Source organism: Mus caroli, chromosome 18 (assembly GCF_900094665.2).
Source record: "Mus caroli chromosome 18, CAROLI_EIJ_v1.1, whole genome shotgun sequence".
NCBI classification, from domain to species: domain Eukaryota; kingdom Metazoa; phylum Chordata; class Mammalia; order Rodentia; family Muridae; genus Mus; species Mus caroli.
The window spans coordinates 9,697,212-9,707,485 of record NC_034587.1 but is presented as its reverse complement, the minus strand read 5'-3'; the positions used below and the strand labels follow the sequence as shown (position 1 = coordinate 9,707,485).

The following is a 10,274-nucleotide window of genomic DNA, read 5'->3' as shown; positions in this document are numbered from 1 at the left end:
CCCCATTCAGATCTTGGGTACGCCTCGGAGCTAGCTCCTCCCCACTGACCTGAGAAAGCCCTCACATTCCACTTCAAGGAGATCACCTAGTTTCTATTCTGCAGGTTTTTCTGGGTTTCCACAGGGTGGTTGTCTGGACATAACAAATAATGGCAGTTGATCTTAACAAAAAAATGAATGGGAATAGGCGGGGCAAATACCCACCTGAAGGAATTCACAGTGGCTGCTGGCAGAGGGTCCAGGCTTCCTTCAGCCAAAGGTCCTGTCAGAAAATACAGGGCCAGAGATATCCTGTGGTGGAAGAACTAAGTCAATGCAAATTTCAGCCACCACGCAAGACTTTTTTCCCCTTCAGCATCTCTACTCATACTATATAGACTGTAATATTCTAACAAAAATTCCTCATTAAAGAATGAAACTGATTTCACTTATAGAATCAAATTTGGGCCAATTGACATCTTTATGTTATCTGAAATAAATTGACCTCAGGCAGGACATGTCATCATTATTCCAATACCAGTCCCAAGACTGCAACCTTCAAAAGTTCAATGGGAGATTAAACTCCAATCAGATTTCTTTCTGTTTCTATTCATACACGCCCTTGTCAGATATGTGAGGTATCAGTCTTCTACATGACATATGTTTATTTGCAATGACTGCCACAATAAAGAACCAGACTGCATGGCTTAAACAATGGAAATGTGTGTGTCCTAAGTTCCACTTCAAGGTGCCACCAAGGTTGACTCCTCTATGGGCTCAAGGGACAGGATCTGTTAAAGGTCCCTGTCTGGGGCTTGCATGTGGCTATCTCCTCCTTTTGTTCCTGTATATGTCTACATTTTCTCTTCTTTTAAGAACACCAGTAAACTCTCATTTTCACTCCATACCTCACAGGGCTTTGCCAAAACCCCCTTTCAAGTGGCAACTGGTACATTTAACACACAATTTTATTAAGTCTGGGCAATGCATCAAATAGGAATGGAGTCGGTTTTCTAGACATCCATGTGTTCAAGTGTACATGCCATATAGATGACCCATGAAAGCTGAATTAGAGAGAAATAGGCAAAAAAATCACAAGAATTCATCCCCATATGAGTTTATTGTGTACCTCTTACTGGCCTGGGAACAGAGAGGTACCCCGTGTCCCGTTCACATGAACATGTCATCAAGATCATTTCCTTGAGGCTAGCTCCTGGTTTTCTTCTCAGTTATCTTTGAGTTCTACTTTCATACTTACTACAACTTCTATTTAAACCAGACCATGATTATTTACAATGCAAATTGCATATTCTAAAAGTGTGACATACTCAATGACCAGTTGACCACAACCTTCTGTCCCATATCGTCAGAAGAAAAGACATATGGAGCAGCCAGTCACCACAGGTGCTTGCCTTCCTGTGTCCTCAGTAACTGATGTAATAAAGTCTGGATAATAATCAGAGAGAACCATGTGTCAACTAAGGCTATGGGTTCAACTGTCTCCTACATCCATGTAAGAACCGAAGCCCAAGAGTTCCTGGGCACAGTGTAGCCCCATCCTCAGGAGGATTTCTCTGGCTTTTTGTACTTTGTCACCTAAAAAAAATCAAGAGTTTGTCTGAACAGTATAATGAAGGTGCTAGAACTCAGTACGAAGCTGTTGTAAAACCATGCTGATGGAACTTGCCCAGAGAAGAATAAAGAAGAAAAAAATTGAACTATCATATACAAATGATGGCTGAATGAGACTAGTAACTTGAAATTCTAAAGAGCTCCGAGGTTGGTTTAAGGTGATTGCTATAGCCTGATTTTTATAAAACCTGTTCTATTAACAATAACATCCCAGTCAATGGAGTATGAGAAGAAACTGTCATACCCAAATACAGTACTAATGCCTGGGCACAGGCCTCTGGAGATAGCAGGAAACTGAGTCCTGACTCTTCTTCTGACTACAAGACCTTCACTATTGCTGCTTCCATCTTTAAGCCACAGTTTCCTCACTCCAGAATGGCAGCAGTCTCTAGGACACAGTAGGTCCTCAGTAAATATAGACACGCTCACCAATGCTCTTTCTTGCCCCAGATCCTTAAAGCAATGAGAGCTGCCAATCATCACAGTGAACAATTGAAGGAACTCAGCCCACAACACTGGCCCTGGTCTTGGATGTGGCTGACTGGGTAACACTAGAGCAGCTTGCCACTGTGGGTCTTTCCTTACCACCTGCAGGGAACTAAGATTTGAGTGACCATTATCACATAAAACACTCAGCTCTACCTTGCTGGTAGTTTTAACTATGTCTAAATATTTCATAGAGAACATTTTTCCTTGAAACACTCGTCTCCTTTCTTACCTAAAAGTGACCTGAATTAATGTGGAGTGGCCAGAACAGCAAAAATAAATGGATGCAGAGGAAGCTCCCATGCTCAGAAGGCTGAATTCTATTCAGGATCCTGCCTGTCTGCCTGTCCAGATGGGTAGAGTAGCCAATGTTGTTCGGGGCTCAGAGCTCTCTAATGGGTGCCTACAGCACTGTTGTGCCTGAGGCAGAGCTGATGTATTAGGACCTTTTGTGGAAGATAACGAGGTCATAGGGTACCAGCCCTGTGAGTGGGCTCATGCTGCCTTGCATGGGTAGGTCAAGTCCAAGAGGAGTGCTTTAGTTTCCAAGAGAATAGGTTCGTATGACAGGACAAGCTTAGCACTCCCGCGTGTCTTTCTTTCCTGCCAGAACCATGTGCTGGAACCTTCACACTGCCACCAAATACAATCCTTGTCTTTACAGTGCACTTGGCTTCAAATTGTTTTAGCAATGAAAAATGAGCTAAGGCACACACATACTCATCTTACTTCTTGAAGTGAATTAAATCAATGTTTAAGAATATTTACTTAGGCTTTTTCCATGCTACTTGGGGATGGGTCCATACGGCGTTTTTCTTGATTGCCATTGTAACTTAAAGAGAAATTTACACAATGTCGGGAGCCCTTGATGTCCTGCAGATGAAGGAGAAAGAGGTCCTCAAATTCCTTGCTGCAGGAATCCATTTAGGTGGCACCAACCCTGACTTTCAGATGGAGCAGTACATCTACAAATGGAAAAGTGATGGTATCTACATCATAAATCTGAAGAGGACCTGGGGGAAGCTGTTGCTCGCAGCTCGAGCTATTGTTGCCATTGAGAACCCTTCTGACAGACGTCAACACCTCCGGGAATACTGGGCAGCCAGGTGGGTTGAAGTTTGCTGCTGCCACAGGAGCCACTCCAATTGCTGGCCGCTTCGCACCTGGGACCTTCACTAACCAGATCCAGGCAGCTTTCAGGGAGCCACGGCTTCTAGTGGTGACTGATCCCAGGGCTGACCACCAGCCACTCACAGAGGCCTCTTATGTCAACCTACCCACCATTGCTCTGTGCAACACAGATTCTCCCCTGCACTATGTGGACATTGCCATCCAATGAAACAAAGGAGCTCACTCAGTGGGTCTGATGTGGTGGATGCTGGCCCCGGAAGTACTCTGCATGCAAAGTATGGGAGACTGTGAGCACACATGGGAGGTTGTGCCCAATCTTTACTTCTACAGAGACCCAGAGGAGATTGAGAAGGAGCAGGCTGTTGCTGAGAAGGCTGTGACCAAGGAGGAATTCCAGGGTGAATGGGCTGCACCAGCTCCTGAGGTCACTGCTGCTCAGCCTGAGGTTGCCGACTGGTCTGAGGATGTGCAGGTGCCCTCTGTGCCCATCCAGCAGTCCCCAAGTGAAGCCTGGAGTGTACAGCCAGCCATTGAGGATTCAGCAGCTTCCACAGCACAGGCCACTGAGTGGGTTGGAGCCACCACTGAGTGGTCCTGAGCTGCCCTGAAGATGCCTGAGCAAAGGGGGAAAAAAGTGGAAGAAAAATAAAGTTCTTAAAAGCTGGAAATAAATATTTACTTAGTGCTCAGCTTGGAAGGGAGCTCAAAGAGATAGCTAGCTAGCTAGACAGGCAGACAGGCAGGCAGGCAGGAAGGTATACTCTCTCACCGTCCTCCTCCAAGTCTGGAGTGTATGTTCCCACTCTCGCACTTAGAGTTAAGCCACATGATTTGCTGTTCCAAACTAAATGTGGGTGGACATGCCAGGGTACTCATCCAAGCCTGCCCTCCAGCATACTGCTTCTCCACATGTCTCCTTGCCCCTCCAGCACTACCTTAGTGGGAAAGCACTGCTCCTCTGCTAAGCCCACACTGAATACGCTGGAGCCAATCTGAGCCAAGTCACAAGCAAAGGTCAAGATCAGCCTCTCAGCTAGACTATAACATAAACTGGAGCTGCCCAGAAAGGTATCAGATATTTAAGCAAAAGCACCCTGCTTCCTCCCACCCCACTTGAGCAAACCTCACTTCCTTTCTACTACTCTTCTCTCATATATTATGCCCCATCTGCAGTTTTCTCTCCATCCCCTTCACCCCAAATCTATCTTCCCCCTACCTACCTGCTCTCCCAGTTCCATCTCCCTAAGCAGGTCTCCCAGGAACATCAGCAGGTCTCCCAGGAACATCAACCAAGCAAGCACAGCAACAATAGGAGCAGACACATACCTTCAGACCAAGGCCAGACTAGGCAACCCGGTAGGTGGAAAAGGATTCCACAAGTAGGCAAAAAGTGTCAGGGACAGCCCCTGCTCCCTTTGTTAGGAATCCCACAAAGAACAAGCAATGCAACCATAGCATGCATGCAGAGAACCTAAGTCAGACCCATACAAGCTCCCTGATCCCTGTGAGTTTCCATGAGTCCTTGTCAGTTCAATGGGCCATGTTCTCATGATATATCTGATCCCTGGTTCCTCTGATCCTTTCTCCCCTTCCTCCACATGACCCCCCAACTCTTCCTAATGTTTGGCTGTGGTCTTTACATCTGCTCCCATTAGTTGCTGGATGAAGTCTTTCTGTTCTTTTTTATAACAATTCTGCTAGGATCAGGTCCCAAAACACTCTGCAGGCAGGACAAACTGTAGGTTGAAGGTTTTGTGCCTGGGTTGGTGTCCCAGTTCCTCCACTTGAGACCCTGCCTGGCTACAGAACATGGCTGGTTCAGGCTCCATGTCTCCTATAACTAGGAGTCTTTGCTAGGGAACTTTATTTTCATAGATTCCATGGACTTTCCATTACACTAGGTGTCTTAGTTTGGATTTTACTGCTGTGAACAGACACCATGACCAAGGCAACTCTTATAAGAACAACATTTAATAGGGGTTGACTTACAGGTTCAGAGGTTCAGTCCATTGTCATCAAGGTGGGAACATGGCAGCATCCAGCCAGGCAAAGTACAGGAGGAGCTGAGAGTTCTACATCTTCATCTGAAGGCTGCTAGCAGAATACTGACTTCCAGGCAGCTACAATGAGGGTCTTAAAGCCCACACCCACAGTGACACAGCTACTTCAACAGGGCCACACATTCTAATAGTGCCACTCCCTGGGTTGAGCATATATAAACCATAATATTCCACTCCTTGGCCCCCATAGGCTTGTTCAAACATATGTGTCTATAGGGGCCATATCTAAACATAGCATAATGCAAAATACATTTAGTCCAACTTCAAAAGTCCCCATAGTTTATAGCAGTCCCAACAATGTTAAAAGTCCAAAGTTCCAAGTCGCTTCTGATACGTGTCCAATTACTTAACTGTAATCCCCAAAGCAAGACAGGAAAACACCAGGGCAAACTCCAAACTCTGCATCTCCATGTATGGTATCAAAGCAGTCTTTAGATCTCCAACTCCTTTTTTATGTTTGTTGACTGCAACAAAGTTATTTTCCTTGACTGGTTCCACTCTTGTTAGCAGCATTCCTCAGGAGATATCCTATGGCTTTGGCATCTCAAACATGCAAGAAAGCTTCTTATTTGAATGTGGGATCCACACATGATACTCTGGGCTCCTCCAAAGGGCTGGTGTCACTTCTCCAGATCTGCACTTGTAGCACTATAAGCTCAGGTAGATCCACTCCTCTGCCACTGCTATTCTTGGTGATCATCCCATGGTACTAACATCTCCAATATGCTGTGGTCTTTCACTTCAACTAGTCTTCACCAATAGCCTCTCATAGGCTCTCTTCATGGTGCCAAGCCTCAACTTTTTTACATGACCTCTTCAGTCCTGGGCCATCAACTTCAACTGTGGCAACACCTTCACCAATGGCCTTCCTTGACCTCTCACAGTGCCAAGCCACAGCTGCTATTCATGACCCTTTCACACCTCAAAAGCAGTATCACCTGGGTGACTTATACATTTCTAAGTACAGCTGCAGCATGAGGTACAACCTTGGCTATCTCTGGAATACAGCTTCTTTGTGCTCTCAGGAAACACCTCCCAGAAAAATTCACCTCAATGATACTGATCTCTTCTTAATCACACTAATCTCTTAGCTCTAGATAGCCAGCAACAACTGTCCCAGTAACCCCTTCGATTTTACACTCTAAAGCCAGAGCCACGTGGCTGAAGTTGCCATGTTCTGCTGCTTTTAGGGGCTGGAACATGGCCCCCCTTATTCTATTACCAGGTTTCTGTTTTCTGACTCCTCTCTGCCTAACCTGGAACTTGCTGGTTTTCCTGGAACTTGCTCTGCAGATTGACATGAACTCAGAGATCTGTGTGGCTCTGCTTCCTGTAATGCTGGGATTAAATGTGTGTACCACCATGCCTGGATCTGAGTCTCTTTAGCTTAGCCTCAGGAAGACTCTTTACATAAGGGCGAAAAGCAGCCACATTCTTCATCAAAATACCACAAAAACAGATCTAGGCCATGTACTGAAATTCTCCACCGAAACCTCTTAGACCAGGTCTGCACAGTTCCAACCACTCTCAGCAACAAAGTCTTCCGTATTCCTACTAGGATGGCCCATTAAGCCCCACTTAAAGCATTCCACTGCTTTCCAAATCCAAAGTCCCAAAGTCCACATTCTTCCAAACAAATGCATGGTCAGGCCTATCACAACAATACTCCAGTACCAACTACTGTCTTAGTGTTTTACCGCTGAGACCAGACACCATGACCAAGGCAACTCTTATAAAGGATAACATTTAATTGGGGCTGGCTTACAGGTTCAGAGGTTCGTCCATTATCATCAAGGCACAGATATGGCAGCACCCAGGCAGGCATGGTGCAGGAGGAAATGAGAGTTCTACATCTTTATCTGAAGGCTGCTAGTGGAAGACTGACTTCCAGGCAGCTAAAATGAGGGTCTTAAAGCCCACACCCACAATGACACACCTACTTCAACAGGGCCACACCTCCTAATAGTGCCACTCCCTGGGTTGAGCATAGACAAACTATAACATTAGGTTTCCACCTCACCCTGAAATGTCACCCAAAATCCAGTTATTTTCCCCAGTATTTTCTCCTGCCCCTCAAAACCTGACCCCTCCTGTTCTCAACTCCACCTGCTCAGAGTCTACCCTAGAAATCTATTCTACTTTCCCTTCACGGGGAGATCCTTGCTTGGACCCTAAAATCCCCAATATTGTTTAGCCTCTCTGGGTCTGTGGACTGTAGCGTGATTGCCTTTACAGTTAATTCCTACCTACAAGTAAGAACATGTCATGTTTGTCTCCCAATCTGAAACCTCACATTCTTTTAGGGTATGTTTTTGTGTATAATAAAACATGGCAGTCCTTACTTCCTGTCAGTAGTGTGTGCATGCATGTGCATGTGTGTGCATGTACATATACCTCTATCAGGTGGAAGACAATAGCCTATATGGGAACCACATCAAGGAGCCAACTCCTTGGGGTGATAGTGCTCCCCAACTCAATGAAACAAGAAATCTGGACACTTTTCCCTTTCCTAAAATAGTCAGATTTGGCTATGAGAGTCCATGACTCTCCTAGCCTCCCCTCAGAAAAGAGCAGGCCTCCCAGGGCATCAACCTATGATCCAAAGCAGCCATTTGGTCAACCAATGTCTAAAATGTCATATTATCAAAGGTGATAGTGGCTTTTTTGGGTGGGCCACTGTGTCTCAATTTCAATGCATAGTTTAGCAGCTCAGTCTATGGTTTGGAGAGCTAAATCTGTAGTCACAATCAATTAACAGAGATTGAGAACACCCACCCAGTGTTTGGCATAGTAATCGAAGGCTGAGTATGCAGATTCACCGTGGGCCCATGTTCGACGCTCAAGCATCAGGGCCTTGGAGAATCTCCACTCCCATTGATTTAAAAAATGTTCTGCAATTAAAGACATGAGTGTCTGAGAAGGAAGGAAAGCCAAAGTGTCTCTACTTCTACTACATGACTGACTGTGGAGACTGATCAGGAGAGGGCATGGATTGGTCTGGGAGTGTCTAAGGATCACACTGGGACCACACAGACAGTACTTAAGTGCACTCACTATGCGCAGAGGAAGGGTGGCATGGTACAATGTGGGTCATTTGGAAGGTCCTTTCTCAGAGAAAAAGTGACAACCAAACTGAAGGCAAAGGTAGAATAGAGGAGTGGTGTTAGGTCATGGAACAGCAAGCCCCTGAGAAGAGGTACAGAGCTCCCCTGGGCCACACATGCTTCCTGTCCTTTATAATAATCATCAGGACTAAAATCTCATAGTGCACCAATTGAAGAGCAAACTTGCTAGCACTGTATGAACGCGTCTTGTGTACAGCTGCTGTGAAGAAGTAGAGAAGAGTACCCTCACACCTCATCAGTTTCCCAATATGCCCTCATCCAATGACTTGACTCATTTGGAGGAAAGTGATCCAGCAGTGATTGGCACACCCCAAAACTGTTACCTTACCAGTCGTATTTGCTTTGGGTTTCTGTCTCACAAATTACTACAGATTTACCTGCTTAATGCCATGTCTATTCATTTACCCTGACACTCTGGGGTGCAGAGGATCAGCATAGTATGGCTGGTTTCGTGAGGCTGCAAACAAAGTGACCATCTGGATGAGTCCGGGGCTAGAAACTATGGAGGAGAGACTATCCAGACTCTCTCTCTCTCTCTCTCTCTCTCTCTCTCTCTCTCTCTCTCTCTCTCTCTCTCTCTCTCTGACAAAATTAGTTCTTGTGGCTGAAAACCTGAGGTCCCATCTCCCTGATGTCTATAAGTGGGTACCACCAGCCCCCTGATTCTACAAACCATCTACAGTCTATATTGCTTGCCCCGTGGCCATCAAATCTTGTCCCAGCCTGAATTTTTTCATCTCTGATCTCCATACCCATATGTAATCAACATATCTGATGAGTTCAAGCCAGATATTATCCTTCTTAAGAGCAATCAATTTCAGAGCTTAATTCCATCTGCAAAATCCCTTGAACCATAAAACAACAAAGTCACAAGAGTGAAGTACCAACTTATTCACAAGCTGCACCCATTTTTCAGGAGAGGAGACAACACAGGCCTGGGGTCATTGTGGGGGTCATCTAAGAAATGTACCTCCAGCACAGATATATGTGATTTCCCCAAGCATTCTAAGTTCTCTGTCTGCCCTGAGCTTCTGAAAGCCCTCAGGATTTTGACAGCATTTGGTCAGTGGGCAGTCAGTTCATTTCCTGTATCATTCCAGAAGGTCCTCCCTAAGTTGCTAGTCATCAAAGCTGGTGAACAAACTAATCCTGCCTTTGACCATCTCATGTGTCTTTTTAATAAGAACATGGCCACATGGGATTGGAAAGATGATAAACAAGAGAGAAGTTAACCACACACTTGGCTGAATACCTTTATGGTGGAAATTGTGTTCTTTGTAAATCAGCAGGAAATCTGTATTAGGCCTGACAGGCTTTCTGGAACCTCTCAATCATGTTAACTTGCCTCTTTCATCCCTATTCTCTTGATGCTTGTCCTTTGTACATCAGAGCATCAACAAAAAGTGCAGATTACAGGTGTCACTCATACCAAACACTGCAAGTGCTGAAGTCCCAGATAAATGATAGATAGATAGATTATAGGTAGATAGATAGATGATAGATAGATAGATAGATAGATAGATAGATAGATAGATAGATGATAGATAGACAGACAGATAGATGATAGATAGATAGATAGATAGATAGATAGATAGATAGATAGATGATAGATAAATAGATAGATAGATAGATAGATAGATAGATAGATAGATAGACAGATAGATAGATAGACAGATAGATAGATGATAGATAGATAATAGATAGATAGATGGATAGATAGATAGATAGATGATAGATAGTTAATAGATGATAGATAGATAGATAGATAGATAGATAGATAGATAGATAGATAGATAGACAGATAGATAGATAATAGATAGATGATAGATAGATAGATAGATAGATAGATGATAGATAGATA

The 10,274-nt window shown here is 44.6% G+C and overlaps 1 pseudogene; it reads left to right on the top strand.

The window, feature by feature from the left end:
* Positions 1-2,949: 2,949 nt before the first annotated feature.
* Positions 2,950-3,826, top strand: LOC110284972 (annotated as a pseudogene).
* The last annotated feature ends 6,448 nt before the right edge of the window (positions 3,827-10,274 follow it).